Source organism: Phyllostomus hastatus, unplaced genomic scaffold (genome assembly GCF_019186645.2).
Source record: "Phyllostomus hastatus isolate PE091 unplaced genomic scaffold, TTU_PhHast_1.1 phas_contig_210, whole genome shotgun sequence".
NCBI classification, from domain to species: Eukaryota; Metazoa; Chordata; class Mammalia; order Chiroptera; family Phyllostomidae; genus Phyllostomus; species Phyllostomus hastatus.
This window is the reverse complement of record NW_025333737.1, coordinates 7514237-7531769: the sequence shown is the minus strand read 5'-3', so window position 1 is coordinate 7531769 and position 17533 is coordinate 7514237. Positions and strand designations below refer to the sequence as shown.

General features: G+C 48.2%; 1 pseudogene; it reads right to left on the bottom strand.

Moving 5' to 3' along the window:
- Positions 1–16148: 16148 nt before the first annotated feature.
- Positions 16149–16780, bottom strand: LOC123816844 (annotated as a pseudogene).
- Between the last annotated feature and the right edge of the window lie 753 nt (positions 16781–17533).

Below are 17533 nucleotides of genomic sequence, written 5' to 3'. Positions count from 1 at the left end.
AAAAAGTATTTCTTCCTAACCCCATCTTCCCTCAAGATAATCCCTTCTCTCCTTTTTTTTCATAGGAAAAATTCTTGAATGAGTCATCTCTACTTGTGGGTCTCTACATTTAATCACTTGACTTGTTGCCATTTACTTTCTACATCATTACTCAGTTGAAAGTCTCCTTAGTGACTCCTTATGGCTTCATGTGTATAAAGAATTCTTCATGACTTTGATCCAATGTGAAGTCATTGACAAGTTAATGCTGTCACCATGTTACAGAACACAACAAGGGGGGCCTGGGACAATATACTATTATTGAAAGAAGGCCCTGGGTCCGTTATGTCCACTGCCAGAGGAAAGACGTCTCTCAATGCCAGAGATTCGTGAAAAGGAAAGGAAATGTTTATTTAATGCTATACTAACTTAAAGTAGTGACCTAATGTCTTTATCAAAAATCCCAAAGTCCCTTAAAACACCCACAAACACACAGTCCTTCCTTCCTTCCCCCTTTGCCCAGTCCAGAGTACCCTATCTCAGGAAAGGAAATAGAAGTCCATGGCTCAGGCAGTCCTCTGGTTCTTAGTTAGTCCTCCATCTCGACTGGGAGACCTCCCTGGGTTCCCGGCACCCTCAGCTGAGTTGCCAGGATCTCTGCTAAAACCAGGTGGTGGTTCCCCCTTCTAAAGCTGTGGGGGTCCCCACTCTGGCACAGGCACATGGTCCTCTCTCCCAGGGCCACGGGAGTCTCCACTCTCTCAAGGCCACGTGGTTCTCTCTTTTAATGGCCGCCAAGTCTGGGTTTTAAATCCCCGCAGCCAATCTTCCTCTGCAGCCTCATTTCCGACTCCTCCCACACTCGGCTTCACATGCCAGAATTCGTATCCTTCCAGCTTTACTGGGCTGCCATCTTGAGTCTGGGCAGGCGTGGCCCCATGTCCAGGAGCCAATCTTCTCCGAGCTCCCACGCAGGCGCTGTAGCTTGGGGGATCTGCCCCTAGTCACGTCTTGGTGGGGAAGTTACTTCCATTCCCCTGGCTCAGAGATGATCACAGCTATTTAACATATCCATGCAACCAGCCGAAGGCTATAGATATGTTAAATGACCACGCCAGAGGGTAGCTGCAAGGCTGTTGCTATGCAAAACAGCTCTCAATGGCCCTGCTCCATTTGTCCCTTCCCCCAACCCACACCATGGGGTGGGGTGGAGACATTTTAAAATCTCCTGGACACCTTAAGTTCTGGACCCCATTTCAAATGCCTATTTGGGATCCCCCCTCTTGGCTGCACCCTGTAACAACCACTCCCTCTTTCAGGAAACCCTGTCCTCTCCTGTGGTGTCTGGGGCTCTGTTCTCTTCTCATTCTACTCTGCCTCTTCTTTTTACAGTGTTTACACTGGTGTCCCTTCTCTGTTTATCCTTAAATACTGGTCTTCTCTAAGGATTCATGCTTTTATTCTCACTCTTCACAAGAATTTGTAAACAGGTGGCCCATCCCTTTGGAAGAACCATAGCTTCACAGGGTCCCCAGAGACTCCCTTCCCTGTCTTTCCCCCCACCACACACATATACAATCTCTCCATTATCTACCATTATCTATTTCTTGGTTATCTTCACTGAGTTACCTTAGCTGCCTGGCCCTTGTTGTAGTGGAATATGTTACCTGGGGTCTAGACTCCTTTTCCTATGGACTTCCACATTTAAACTCTCATTATCCAGCAAACCACTTTCAGATGAGTTCTAGACTGCAGTTTTCATCTGTCCACAGGGCATTTATACCTAGATGCCCCTCAACTTCAGTAAGTTCCTCCTTCCTTCTTTGCATCTTTCCTTTCTCTCCCTCTCTTCCTTCTTTCTATATTTTCTTCTTTCAACCAAGATGCAATAAGCCCCTATAGCAGATGTGAAATTTCTACCTAAGAATTGGTTTGGTTGGAAGATGTGGTATAGACCTGGTGTAGGCACATTATTTTCCCTTAGTTTATTTTTTGGGGGTCTTTAGGTGGGGAATCTATGGAGAAGTTTTTGAGGCAGGATTTTCAGTTTCCTCAAACCATCCCTTGATGCCATCACCATGTGTGCCTACTCCGCCAGGTACATGCTAATTGCAAGGAATGCAGACCAATCCTAATCCACAGTCCCTGGTCTCATGGTGCTACTCCTAGACCTGCTTCCTCCACAAAGAATGCCCATTCAGGTGCCCACTCATCTAGATGGCTAAGCTAGGAAGCAGAGATCCATCTTTAGATTTTCCACCATATCCTTTCACATCTAATTGATTACCAAGATCTGTCCATTGCACTTCTGAAATGTCTCATGCATTCATTTCCTCTTCTTCATCCCAATGGCCCTGCCTCAGTTTGAGGTCTAGCAAAACAGTGGAATGTGATTTCCTGCAAGAGAAACTTTCCTTGGACCATCCTTTATACTGATGGCAAATCTATTTATCACAAACCACCAATCTTACCTGCTAAAAATGTCTTAGCAGCTCTCCCTATCTACTTGATGGAGACCAGCTTCTTAGTATGGCCATCAGGAGGCCTCACCTGGGTCCGGCATATCCTTCAGGTTACATTTCACTTATGAATCAATCTTTTTAAATGCCGTTGGCTATAGTAACACCAAATTACTTATCTTTCCGAGAACATGGCCCTTGCATACATGGTTTCCTTTGTCTGAAAAGGTAGTTAGGACTTCTCCAAGAAGTCTTCTGGACATACAATCCTTTGTCTTCCCTTAGAACTCTACATTTTCCTCTTTACAAGATTTGATCACACCCTGCACTTTACAGGGTAGTTATATGTATGCCTTCACCACACTATAGGCAAGGATAGATAGGATCTATCCTTTGACTCTGTCTCAGCACCTAGGATAGGGCTAACATTCATTCATTCATTTACTTACCATTCATTTATTTATTCATTTTAAAAGCAGTAATTAAATGCCTGGTCTGTGCTAAACATGAGCTTTGTACTAGGCACATATTTTCTGGATGAATGAATGGAGAGCGTTGGAATTGTTAGATCTCAGCTAAGGGATTCAAGATCTGAAAAGAAATTGGCTCCTGCATTTTGACTGTGTTTTGACTGGATGTGAGCTGCACCAGGCATCCATCCAGCAGCTTTACCCTTCCCACTGACTCACTGTAATATCTTGACAAAATGGTTGGCTATCTTGGGCCCTCCCCTGCAGAAGGGAAGTGATAGATGTCTTAATCTTCTTTGGGTTGTGAACTTTATTTGTTCCATCACAGCTTCACATCCAAGGCAGCTGCAGAGGAAGGAAATACCTCAGTTTTGGAAATTCCCCATTGGATGGGATATCAGGCTTCATGCCCACAAGCCCAACATCAGTGTTATTTCACTTTATATTCATAATAGCCCTGCAAAATGAGCAGGTCAGGGACAACCATGCCACCATACAAAGAGGTCAAATGACCTGCCCAAGTTCAAGGGCAAGAAGATGACAGAGCAAAGTTTGGAGAGCAGGTCTTTTACATCTATGACCAGCCCAGTTTGGGCTCTCCAATACTGCTTTGCCAAGCATCTTGGTAATAAAGTGCATCCTGACACCCAGATGTGAAACCCAGTGAGGTCTGAGATAGGGTCTGCTTTCACATCTTGGCCAAAACCGCATCCTCCTCATTGCTGTTTCTCGGACGTGTTTTGCAATGCAATTCTTATCTTCACTGCCCTGGGCCAAACATCCAGACTCTGTTCCCTTTCTGGTCATCAGCTTCTGCCCATTTTTTCTAGTTGTTTTTTTCTAGTTCTGCATTTTTTCTTTCATTTCATTTTCATATCTGGAAACTTGTCATCATCTAAACTGGCAGTTTTGGTTATATCAGGCATCCCATTTTGAAGGATGGCACCAACTTTTCTAGAAATGGTAGTTTCCAAGCCTTCTAAGAAAAAGAAAGCCAGACTAGCCTTTCTCTCCCCCATTACTTGCATCTTGTGAAGCAAATGGGTCTTCCACCTTTCTGGGGCCTCCTGGATTCATGCCTTTGGGAAAATCAAGAGGCAACTCTGATCAAAGACACTCTTTGCTTGTGGCCTGTTCTCCATGCTGATCAGAGCTTAGGATTCCTAACACATTTTTGGCTTAAGAAACCACCCTTGCACCAGTGGATTCAGCCACAGATAAGAGAGTTGGCTGACATGAGCATTGCATGTCTAGGTTGAGAATGGTAAGGTATGGGAGAGACAGTGGCACCCAAGCCACATTGTGCAGATTGAGGATCCAGAATCTAGGAGAAAACAGTGACTTGCTCAGTCACACAGCAAATTAGTGACCAGGGTTGGTGCTGAAACTTGGGTCTCAGACTTCTTTTCTGGTGAGGAGTCTTTCCTCAACCACAAGATAGTTGGAGCATCAGGAGCCTTTGGTAAGAGATTTGCAGAATCTCTGAGCATGGATTCTGGATAAAACTATTACAGTCATTTCTACTTCTGACCTTTAAACTTGAAGAAGTTGCCTTAAGGGGGTCATATTGTTACAGAACACAACAAGGGGGGCCTGGGACAATATACTATTATTTAAAAGGCCCCGGGTCCGTTATGTCCGCCGCCAGAGGAAAGACATCTCTCAATGCCAGAGATTCGTGAAAAGGAAAGGAAATGTTTATTTAATGCTATACAGACTTCAAGTAGTGACCTAGTGTCTTCATCAAAATCCCAAAGTCCCTTAAAACACCCACAAACACAGTCACAGTCCTTCCTTCCTTCCCCCTTTGCCCAGTCCAGAGTACCGTATCTCAGGGAAGGAAAACGAAGTCCATGGCTCAGGAAGTCCTCTGGTTCTTAGTCCTCCATCTCGACTGGGAGACCTCCCTGGGTTCCCGGCACCCTCGGCTGAGTCGCCGGGATCTCTGCTAAAACCAGGTGGTGGTTCCCCTTCTAAAGCTGTGGGGGTCCCCCACTCTGTCCAGGCCTCGTGGTTCTCCCTCTCAGGGCTGCGGGAAGGGGAGAGTCCCCACTCTGCCAAAGCCGCGTGGTTCTCTCTCTCAGGGCTGCGGGAAGGGGAGAGTCCTCACTCTGCCAAAGCCGCGTGGTTCCCCCTCTCTCAGGGCTGCGCATGGTTCTCTACTCTGTTAAAGACGCATAGTTCTCTCTCCTAATGGCCGCCAAATCTGGCTTTTAAATCCCCGTAGCCAATCTTCCTCTGCAGCCTCATTTCCGACTCCTCCCACACTCGGCTTCACATGCCAGAACTTGTATCCTTCCAGCTTTACTGGGCTGCCATCTTGAGTCTGGGCAGGCGTGGCCCCATGTCCTGGAGCCAGTCTTCTCCGAGCTCCCACGCAGCCGCTGTAGCTTGGGGGATCTGCCCCCAGTCACGTGTTGGTGGGGAAGTTACTTCCATTCCCCTGGCTCAGAGATGATCACAGCTATTTAACATATCTAAGCGACCAGCCAAAGGCTATAGATATGTTAAATGACCACACCAGAGGGTAGCTGCAAGGCTGTTGCTATGCAAAACAGATCTCAATGGCCTTGCTCCATTTGTCCCTTCCCCCAACCCACACCCTGGGTGGGGGGATGGAGACATTTTAAAATCTCCTGGACACCTTAAGTTCTGGACCCCATTTCAAATGCCCATTTGGGGTCCCCCCCTCTTGGCTGCACCCTGTAACAATATCTTTGGGTCAGATGCTAGCCATGGAGCTCTTTAAAGACATGGTTTCAGCCATTTGGAGCATTAAGGAGGAAAACTGAGGTGTGGGCAGGTTAACTACTGGTCATTCAGATGCCTGTCCCAAAGCTGCAGGAGCACCTGCTTGTGCTCACGGAGTGGACGACTCTCTAAGGCCAGTGAGCAATCTGTTCCCAAAGAAGAGGCATCTTCATGTTGCCTTTCCTATTGTTAGACTGGAGGTATGTTACATTTTCTAGCTGATCAAGTTCACTTGCATATTGTCTCTCATTTCTGGTCTCTACAGAGCCTGCTGTAATGAGTGCTTTGCTTTTCCATTTTACAGCCGAGAACCTAAGGTTCAGAGAAGTTAAGCACCCAGGGACACATGAAGAGCAAACACAGAAGCATAGCTCTAAATCTGGGGCTTTCTTGCTGTACTGCTCTCTCACGCAGACTCCTAACATTAAAGTTATCTGTAGAAAAATAAAAGACATATTTATCTGTAAACAGTATCTTCACCAGCCTTGCCTCTGTCGATCTTTACAGCAATTTTGTGCAGTCACACTCACTGAGGCTCAGTGATTAAGTGGCTGACTAGGACCACGCATTCAGGGCACCTACCATAGTCAGGGTGTGCCTCCCACACTCAGGATCCCAGCAACAGAAATCCCCAACTGTGTCTCAGGGAGAACTACAGGCAGGTGGCCAAGGCCAGCACAGTGGCCAGGACCTCCCTTCCTGCCCAGAGCTCTCTCGGTCTCCACTGGCTCCAGCTGGACTTTTCTGAGAGAAGGAGGGGGATTTCTCATCTGAGCTAACTGAAGTCTCCTGACACTCTCATCTGTTCAGGGCTTCCACTCGCCCTAGAGGGAAGCAAAGATAAGCTGTGATAACCAATGTTGATTAGATAGCAGTAACACACTGAGAGAAGCATTACAGGAAGTTTTTATTCATTCACTTACTCACCCCCTCATCCTTTAATGAAGTTTTATCAGAGATCTATTCTACCCATGACATTATGCTAGCTGCTTGCATGACCTTATAACTAATAAAACATGGTACGTGACTTTAAGAAGCAGAATTCTGGTTCAGCAGATTGAACAGAAATGTGGATGTCATCCTGGGCTCTTCATCCCTCTTCATCATCCTAATGGACATGACTCTTCTTCAGGTTCTTTTCCTGGACACTGCAAAGCTGCCAGCTGGGTTCTTAGCCCACAGTCTCACACTTCTAATCTGTCCTCCACCCTGATGCCAATCCAGTTGGTCTCTTCCCTATGGAGAACCCTTCAATGGCCCCTGTCTGTCCTCAGGATGAACTCCAGATCCCTCAGTGTGCCCACCCAGGGCTCATCATGTCTTGACCCTTCTTCCCTCTCCACCTACAACCCTCCTCTTTTGCCTCGGACACCCTTGTTCCAGAAAGGCCAAGCTGGTTTGGGGAGACCTTTCCCTTTCTTTCCCTCCACCAAGGGTACAACTCTGTTGTTTTGTTTTGTTTTTTTAAAGATTTTATTCATTTTATTTTTAGAGAGAGTAGAAGGGAGGGAGAGAGAGAGATATACATCAATATGTGGTTGACTCTCATGTGCCCACTGCTGGGGACCTGGCCTGCAACCCAGGCAGGGTAGCTCTGCCTGGTAATCAAACCGGTAACTCTTTGGTTCTCAGGCCAGCACTCAATCCACTGAGCCACACCAGCCAGGGCACAGTTCTGGGTTTTTGAACAAGCTGTTTTCTTTTCCTGGAGGATCTTACCCTTCTCCTTTATTAAACCAACTTCTACTCATCCTGCAGAGCCCTGGTCAGAGGCCCTTTCCCCCATTTTTACTGCATTGATGTTTACCCTAAACAGATATTCATCTACTATATTGCAATTACTGATCTTGCTCGTGTCCTCCATCTTTACCTGTGGGTTCCCTGGTTTCCTGATACATAGATAATGCCTGGACCAAAAAGATGCTTAATCATGTTCTACTGAATGAACACAGGAGAAATTACAAAGAGCGAAGCTATTTATCCTTTCTGCTCTTAAGACTGCTGGTAAAATGCAGCCAACTTGGTTCACCCTTGTGGGTGGCTGGGGCTCAGAAGGAAGGAATGTGTCTGAGTCTGTTTTGCTGTAGAACAAGCAGTCACATTCAAGCCCACAGAGCCTACAAAAAGTAGGAGCATCTGTTAGTCATTGTAACTGGGAAAGTCCGCATGCTCTCTTGTGGTTTTTCCCTGTAACACAGGGCTTTGGATGAGTTTCAAATGGAAAACAATAAGCTACTTGACATTTCTCTCTTGCTATCCAGCATTCCTTTATTTCTGCTCCATAGTTAGGGTTTCAGCACAAAATCTTTCTGCTCTCCCCACATGGGACAAACTAATAAGCTGGAGCTTAGAGCTTGCACACAGGTACTTTGCTGACCCCAGGAAAGGGGACCCAGGCACCTGCCAGTTTTGAAGTCTCTTTGAATCCTCAAAGAACCACTGAACTCCTGAACTAGCTTCCCTGTTCATTGCCCTCCTGTGGATCCACCCTCATGTGGAAAAGTGCTGGTGCGAGGAGTAGAGGAGTGACTGTTGTTGTCAGAACTACCATTTGCAAGAAGCTACGCTGTGAAGGGCATTTCTGTCAGACACTTTGCATATTAATTCATGAAAATAATTACAATGTACCGTGGGACAGAGACTGGCTCTACATGATAACTCACGAAGCAGGCAAGGGTCCCGCCTTGGTGGACTTCACTTTCACTTTTCCCAATAGCCCTATGAACTAAGAAATATGGCCCACCCCTGACCTTTTTCAAATGAGAAATCTTAGGTCTGAGGTAGTAAAGCAACTTGTTTGAGGTCATACAATTGGGTGAAATCAGCTGAAATTAGAATCTAGGGCTTATGACTCCTCAATGTGTGGACTTTCTATGACATAATTTAAAAAAAAAGATTTTATTTATTTATTTTCAGAGAGAGGGGCAGGGAGGGAGAGAAACATGGATGTGTGGGAGAAACATCAGTTTGTTGCCTCTCACATGCCCCCAACCAGGGACCTAGGAATTGAACCGGCAACCTCTCTGTTCACAGACCAGCATTCAATCCACTGAGCCATACCAGCCAGGGTTCTATGCACAATTTCAACAAGTGGCTCCCTATGACCTTCCTGTCTAGCCCTCTGACCCTGCTGCAGACCTGTCTGGTGCACCATCCTGACTCAGACACATCACACACAGAGCAAGAGCCGCTGGCCACCCTGACCAGATGCCCACGTACGCTGCAGCCTGACTCCAGCCAGCCCAGGTGCCACCTGACAGAACCCAGGCCAGCCAGCCAGCCTGTAACACCAGGGATTCTGTCTCTGACCCCATCTCCCTTCTACCCAGCTTCCTCTCCCAGAGCCCAGGTGTGGTGCTGCATGGGGCTCCCTGCTCAGCAAATTTTGGTCTTTTAGCCTTTTTTTATTTTAACATACTGTTTTGCTGAATGAATGATTAAACAGAGGAAAAGAGATGGAGCCCATCCTAAGGGTATGTGACACCTTCATAGCTGGGATCACATGGCACATTAAAAAGCTCTGGGGTCCAAACCCCTCCTCCACTCACTGTTGTTAGGGGCCTAGAATTCTCGCCATTATGGAGTTTCTTCCAGCTTAAGCACATCCCCAGTTTTGGTCCTCTACCATTTTTATACCATTCTCTTATACTGTATACTTAGTGATTTTCTTTAAAATGACCTTTTTTAACGTAAAAAAGTTCCTCTTGAAAAGCAGCATTGTATAACTGCTATAAATTCAAAACTAATATTGCTTGCTATAAACATAATCAAAACAAACATCGCTTTTCAATTTGAACTTGATGCAGCTTCCAGTCTGATGTTCTGAGCCCTGAGGTTACTCTCTTGTTGGAGAGAAAAGGGAGAGATTAAAGGATATGGTGGTGGGCGGCAGATTCGCAAGGATAGAGGCTGATTGAATCAAACCTATGAAAAGATAACTAAAAAGGAATTCTCTTCTAGCGATTCATTGCCTAGTTAAATGTCTGGTCTAGAATAACAATGGATTAGGCTGTCATGCCTTACACATTTATCACCATGGAGTAGCTAACAGAATGACTCTCCCTTAGTGACACCCCATGGGACTCAGTGGAGCTGATACCTCGACATGAGGCCTCTGAGCACTGACACACGTTGTTGGGGGCAGCTGGGTGCAGCTGGATGACCTGGGCTCTGCCAGGCCAGTGGTCCAGGCAGATTGTGGGGGAAAGCGGACTGAGAGCAGGGTGTTCTTCATGTGCCAAGTTCATGCTAATAGGGGGTGGGGATGACCCAAGAAAGGCTTGGCTCACTCTCATTCTGCCCAGCCCTGGAAAGACCTGGAGGGATTGGGAATGGAGGAGTGGGCTGCTGTCCCTTAGAAGAATTTGGGGAAACAGAAGGCTTGTTGGAGGCTCTCTGGGTGGCTAGGCAGAGCTCCCCCTATGTGGTGTCTATTTCACAAAAGAGAAGGGAAACTCAGAAAATCACACGAGATCCAGGGCAGAGGAGGTGATGAAAGGGCTCTGGGGGTGGTGAGTGGGGCAAGGGTCAGCATCTGGGGTAGGGAGAGGAGAGGGCAGCACACACTGATGGGACCCCACCTGTCAGGCACAGAGGTGGGGATCTGAAGGGCAGTGGCTTTTTAAAACCCAGAGTTTAAGCATCATTAGTTAACATGTGAGGCAACGGAGGCCCAGAGAGGCTAACCACAGACGGAGACTGCTTAGCTGGGGAGAGGCGTGGGCTGGCCTGGAGGCTCACGTGGCCTCCGTGCCTCCAGAGAGGATGACATGCAGGTAAAGCAAGGTTGCAGCCTCTAACAATCTAAGTTCACAGTCAACCCCATTCTCCACTTGTATTCATCTCCACTAATGCTGTGAAGTCACCTCTTTCCTGCAGGGGTATGGAAAGAAAGGCTCAGGCCTGAAGTCACTCTGGCCTCCCTCTTATTTTAGCAGGTGTCCAGCCCACTGGAGCACCTAAAAAGGTTTCCTACATTCCCCTGGGTGGGGAGACATCCCCAAGCACCAGAGCCTGGATGGGTGCAGGTGAGGAGGAGGGAGAGAAGATGTGGCTGGTCAGTCACTAGGAAGCTCTACAAGTTGGCCTGGGAAGAGGCCCCAACAGTGATCTGCCTGGGAGTGACCTGCCCCAGGGCTCAGAGTACAGGCCTATTAAGCTGAGCCTGTCTTTGGGGACAGTAAACATAGCTGGGACTTTCCCACTTTCAGGGTCTGTAGAGTTTGTTGCATAACAAAGGCAGAGGAAATTCCAGGCTATCTCTTGAAGACTAAGACCAAAAAGAGAGTCTGGCCATGTGGAAACTGGACCTGCAGGGACACGTGGGAGGGACATGCCAGAGATAGCAGGCTTTGGCATGGACACCCAGCCCCAGCTGCTCTGGTACCAAATGAGGAGAGGGCAGCAGGGCCAGGCCATCAGGGAGGTGGTTGTAGCTGGTGGCCTCAGTCACCAGCTTGGAGCAGGAGTAGGGTGGGGGCCACTGAGTATGTGGATAGGTGTGGCCCTGGTGTTGTCTCTCTTTGTCCCCTTGGCTTGGCCTTTCCTCTCCCTGCAGAGAGCCTAGTAAGGATGTTTGTAAGAAATGACACGAGAAGACAAAGTCCTACCACACTGGTCCCATGCCCATCCTTGGGGAATCCCCTCCCCATATTTCCCATTCCCCTCGTGGCAGCACCCAACATGCAGCATGCACGTGAGCTGGAGTTCAGGAGGCTTTGAGTGTAGAAGCAGAGCATGTCTTTTACTAAGACAGGGTCCTAAGGATGTTGGAGCCAGCTCCCAGGCTGGGGTCTGTGTGTGTGTGTGTGTGTGTGAGAGAGAGAGAGAGAGAGAGAGAGAGTGCCATTGTCACACAGTAGGTGGCGGAGATAGTCCCCATGTTACAGAACAGACAAGGGGGGCCTGGGACAATATACTATTATTGAAAGAAGGCCCCGGGTCCATTATGTCCGCCGCCCTAGGAAAGACGTCTCTCAATGCCAGAGATTCGTGAAAAGGAAAGGAAATGTTTATTTAATGCTATACTAACTTAAAGTAGTGACCTAATGTCTTTATCAAAAATCCCAAAGTCCCTTAAAACACCCACAAACACAGTCACAGTCCTTCCTTCCTTCCCCCTTTGCCCAGTCCAGAGTACCCTATCTCAGGAAAGGAAATAGAAGTCCATGGCTCAGGCAGTCCTCTGGTTCTTAGTTAGTCCTCCATCTCAACTGGGAGACCTCCCTGGGTTCCCGGCACCCTCGGCTTAGTCGCCAGGATCTCTGCTAAAACCAGGTGGTGGTTCCCCCTTCTAAAGCTGCGGGGGTCCCCACTCTGGCACAGGCATGTGGTCCTCTCTCCCAGGGCCACGGGAGTCTCCACTCTACCAAGGCCGCGTGGTTCTCCCTCTCTGGGATGAGGGAGTCTCCACTCTGCTAAAGCTGCGTGGTTCTCTCTCCTAAAGCAGCACGGTTCTCCTCCTCAGGGCTGTGCATGGCTCTCCTTCTCAGGGCTGCACATGGTTCTTCCCCCTAAAGCACCACGGTTCTCCCTCTCATGGCCACCAAGTCTGGGTTTTAAATCCCCGCGGCCAATCTTCCTCTGCAGCCTCATTTCCGACTCCTCCCACACTCGGCTTCACATGCCAGAATTCGTATCCTTCCAGCTTTACTGGGCTGCCATCTTGAGTCTGGGCAGGCGTGGCCCCATGTCCTGGAGCCAGTCTTCTCCGAGCTCCCACGCAGCCGCTGTAGCTTGGGGGATCTGCCCCCAGTCACGTGTTGGTGGGGAAGTTACTTCCATTCCCCTGGCTCAGAGATGATCACAGCTATTTAACATATCTAAGCGACCAGCCAAAGGCTATAGATATGTTAAATGACCACACCAGAGGGTAGCTGCAAGGCTGTTGCTATGCAAAACAGCTCTCAATGGCCCTGCTCCATTTGTCCCTTCCCCCAACCCACACCCTGGGTGGGGGCGTTTGGAGACATCTTAAAATCTCCTGGACACCTTAAGTTCTGGACCCCATTCCAAATGCCCATTTGGGGTCCCCCCTCTTGGCTGCACCCTGTAACACCCACACTGGTGAGGAGTTCCCCAGGGGTGGGTCCAGGTACAACGGTGACACATAGAAAGAGATGAGGACAATATAATTTTCTTTCTACTCCTCCCAATACTGTAAGAAATCCATTTTGCACACCATGAAAGTGTGGCTTGTTCAGGCAAGGCTTGTTATCATTCAAGTTTGCACAACTAGTGAGGGGCTAGTGAGGATCAGAATGATGTTCTACATGACCTGTAGTATCAGTCACAGGGAAGACAGCACCGTGTGTGTGTGTGTGTGTGTGTGTGTGTGTGTGTGTGTGTGTGTGGTGGGAGGGGAGAATGAGGAAAGGATAACTCACATTCACTTATCACTGTCCTCCAGGACAGGATGTGATTATTGGCACAGGGGAAGAAGTCCTGAGTTCTACGAGTTCTGAAGGGGGAGCCTCACATCCACGTGCAGTGGTCAATACAGACAGATAGAGGGTGCATGCTGGGGGACTGTGACCGCTGTGGGAGGAAGAAAGATCACAGCATAGAAAACACTGAAGTGCTCTGCTCTTGCATCTCTTCACTCTCCCCCCGCCGCCCCCATAAGCCCTTCTCTAGACTGTCAGCAACCAGGAGGGACCAGGGACATAGGTGTAGCCACTCTCATGCTTCCTTGAATGTCCAAAGCAGACCAGTGCTTCTGGGCATTGAACTGAACTGAACCACAGGAGATCGGAGCCAAGGCTTCAGGATGAGAGAACTGACCAAACAAGGTATTTAATTTGCCTGTCTTCACTTGGATGCATCTCAATTCAATGTTCACTTAGTGAGTCCTTACAAGATATCCAGGACTATATTGAGCTCTGAAATGAAGTAAAATATTAGCTAAAGGATCAAGATAAATAAGAACAAATAATTCCAGCTTTATTTCAGTTATACATTTTGTTAAATGTGTCACCGAATGTGACTTTTATGCTTTTTTAAGGCCTTCATGTAAATAAATTTACACGCCGCCCCCCGCCCCCCCCCAAAAAAGCAAGTGAGATGTGGAAGGTTTTGCTTGGCTTTGTTTTAAATTTCCTTTTCTTTTTTTAATTGCCAAGAGCTTTTCTCATGCACAAAACAATACTGCTTTGCAAAGGGCATATAAAAATACAGTGTAGAAAAAAGACTGTTCTCAGCACAATGCCCAACAGCAATTTATAAAACACAAGCTATTCAGATGAGACATCAGTAACTTACATCTCACCTGTTCTCCAAAGACAGTTCCAGAAATCAGTTGGCTCCCCAAAAACCATGTTCCAAAAGGTAAAGAGGCTTTTCCCAAACTTCCACTGGGGTTCTCTGAGGCCAGGAAGCAATGTCAGAAACAGACCATCAACCACAATAGGTTTGGAAGTAGCTGCTGGCTTTCCAGGGCCACATACTGCCCTTTGCCATCCTCCCCTGCCTCACTTTCAAGCCCACAGCCAGCAGGCCCCTGCTGCCCTGGGCAGAGTTCTGAAGAGGCTAGTCCTTCTTCCAGGCTAGGCTTAGGGTCTCCTGAGGTTGCCATTAGACACTGGCAGGGTTGGATGCCTTTTACATGCTGGGCGCTGTACTTGGAATCCACTTGGAGGTGCCAAGTCCAGCTGGGGCAAAATCCATCATGGTCCATTAAGCAGAGGTCCTGGAAGCTCCTTTAGCCCACTAGGAAGCTAGACCTCCTTCTGGAGCACTGGATGAATCCCAGCGGCTTTCCCAGTAAGGGCCCGATTCTGGAAAGGGGATCTGACTCATGTCAGGCTGGCGGGGCCCCAGGGTGGTTGGAGTCAGCAAGCTCCTTGGAATTGTGCAAGAAAAAACAGGTGTGCATGGTTCTATAGAACTTAAACTTGGAAGTCAGAGATTGAAATGAGAAGGAGCTGGGAAAGAGGAAGCCATTAGTTCTACCCCTGAGGCTCCTGACATCTGTCTGCCTTGTGAAAAGATTCCAAGATGGGAGACACCTGGGAAGGGAACACATTCATACCCAGGACTTCAAGCCACCTCCAGGCTGGGACTCCTTTCGCTGTGTCTGGGGAAATGTCTCTGAGCAAGGGAAAGTGGTGCTGTAGTGTGCACTGCATCACAAAGGCAGAGGAAACAGAAAGTCCCTTGTGAGTACAGAATGGTCTCTCCCTCGGAGTAAAGGCCCGAGAAGAGGGCTTTGGGACACAGAACCTAGAGGCCGAGCTCTTTAAACATCCTCAAGGTCACAGCACTGAGTGGGATGTCATCTAGCATCATTACACAAGGTCTGGCACAAATAATACCCCTGGTATTTTATTACAAAATCTTTTATTACAAAATCATAAGCATGTAATTCTGTAGCATAACAATACCACACTCAAGCACACCACATGACATTTTAGGGGAAATGTTCAAATGAAAACTAGAAATTATTACACTGATATTATTACCCTACCAACCACACTCAGGTAGGCCTTACTTCTGCTGGACCCTGTATACACACACATATTTGTATATATACATAGCTTTGACATAGTTATTCAGACACATATACAAAATAAACTCCAGAGACAGAACAGATACCCCCAGTTTCCCATCCAATGGGACAGCGGTCTGAAGATGGGTCCTCCTTCTATCCCAACCAGAAGCTTCCTGTTACTGGGTGAGAATAGCTCCTAAAAGTGGCTCTTGGGATCCTTGTGAATCTGTCCCTTGGGTAAGAGGTGGAGATCATTTACAGCACATGTAGGTTATGGTTTATACAAAGGTGTCTGGCTTATTTACTTTCTGACCACACTCTCTCTCCCACTTTCCTGAGATGAGAAGTGTGGGTGTAGAGGCTGTGGTCGTTGGGGTTAGACTTGATTCAGTGCAAAGGCAAGAAGATAATGCCCCTTTCGAGGGCTCTGGCTTGTATCAGTTTTCCTTGATACCTCACAGTAAGAACACACACTTATTTAAAGGTTTCCAACGCCTCGGCTACTATAAAGTGTCTGACAGTGAGGTAATGGTCCATGTTGATCAAGTATGCGAGCTTGTCTTCATCCAAGACAGCTCTTGGAAAGAGGAGCCTCAGGCCCAGCTGTCCTAGCATCACCCCAGAGAGAGCAGCAGGAGCATCCTTTCCCCACCCAACACTCATCCAGCGTGAGAGGTTTCATGCAGGTCAGAGCCTCGCAGAGCCCTGGCCATGTCTGCATTTCTTCAGAGCTAGTGGGCTAGGCACATCCCGGGGCTCCTAGGTCAGCTGCTGCCTGAGAAGCCCGAGGCTCCAGAGAAGACACAGTGATCCCATGAGTCAGGGAAACAGGAGGGCTGGGTTTCCAGGTTTCCAAGAATGCAAGCCCTTATTACGGCCCTGGCTGCAAAGCATCCTGGGATCTACTGGGACACTGTCCCACCATAACAAAAATGAGCAAATTTTACTAAGGGGGAGAGGGAGGGTTAGAAAATACACACGGGTCTTTGTAAGACAGAGAAGTCAGGCCTTTTGGTCAGCTAGTAGCCACTGAGCAATTCTTCTCTGCAGTTGCTACTGCCAGCATCAGAGCTGCCTTTTCTCCACAGCTGTCCTCCTCTTCTGGGCCTCCACTCAGGCTTGCGAGTATTCCAAGGCCTTGCTCAGGAAGGGGGCTTACCACTTTGGGGGCTTTGGAGCAGCTAGCCAGGGTGGGTACCCAGCCAAAACTTTGAACGGAGATCATTCTGCATTTTGTGCTCCAGGAAGTTGTGGCTCTTCCTCTTGGTCACATCCTCAGTGACAGAACTAACAGGTTTGGGACAGCAGGGTGGGGGAGCCTGGCTTTCTATAGGCAGAGGGCTCACAACCTCTTCATGCCCTTCATCTTCCGTTTCCTCTGGGCATCTCTCTCCAGAACCTCTTCTTGGGGATCAGTCTGGAGCCCCTCCTGGGGAGCAGCTTTCTGGAGGAAAACTGGCATCATGGTTGTATTGTTGCTGATGGATGGAGATGTGGAAGCGTTTCATGCAGGGGTCTGAACGGTCTGTTCACACTGTGAAGGTGACCGGCTTCCATACACCCAGGGACTGTCTCTTCTCCACTGTCACAACATCGACTTCTTCATTCTCTGAGTCCCTTGGTCTCTCAGACCCAGATCAGGCTGGGTCTTGGACTTACCCATCAGATAGGGGACAGCAGGTCTGGAGGCTGGGAACACAATCTGGGGTGGCTGGCACCTTGGACGGGGCTCCCCTGGGGCCAGCTGGTAACTCATCAGCTTACTGTGTCTCCAGCTCTTCCCCTCGGGCTGGCAGAGGATGGTGGCATAGTGTCTGCCCCAGCCTTTCAACTGGCTCCGGGATTCTGCCTCATGCCTGGAGCCAACACCAGGACCTGATTCCAGGGAACCAATTGCAGGGCAGTCATGTGGGGCACAACTGCATCCGCTCGAATTTCTCCCAGATGTCCGCACTGGGGACAGTGGAGCAGTGGAAACACTCTACTGAGTTCGAGTCCTAGAAATAGTGTTGGTACCAGTCAAAGTCCTTGCCTGCTCTCTCACTCCAGCTGCCCGCTACCAGAAGCAGACCTGCTCCTGGCCAGCTGGGAGCAGGCCAGCAGCCCGCACACATGCACTTAAATTTTATTTTTTAATCACAGTTTAAAAAATAAAAAAAATCAATGTTATTTTCTATTAGCTTCAGGTGTATAACATAATGGTTAGACAGTCCTATACTTTAAAAAGTGTTTCCAGGATATTTCCACTACCCACCTGCCACCGTACATAGTTATTACAATATTACTTACTGTATTCCCTATGCTGTGCTTTACATGCCTGTGACTATTTTGTAACTACCAATTTGAACTTCTTAGCCCCTTCACTTTCTCACTCAGTCCCCTAAGCC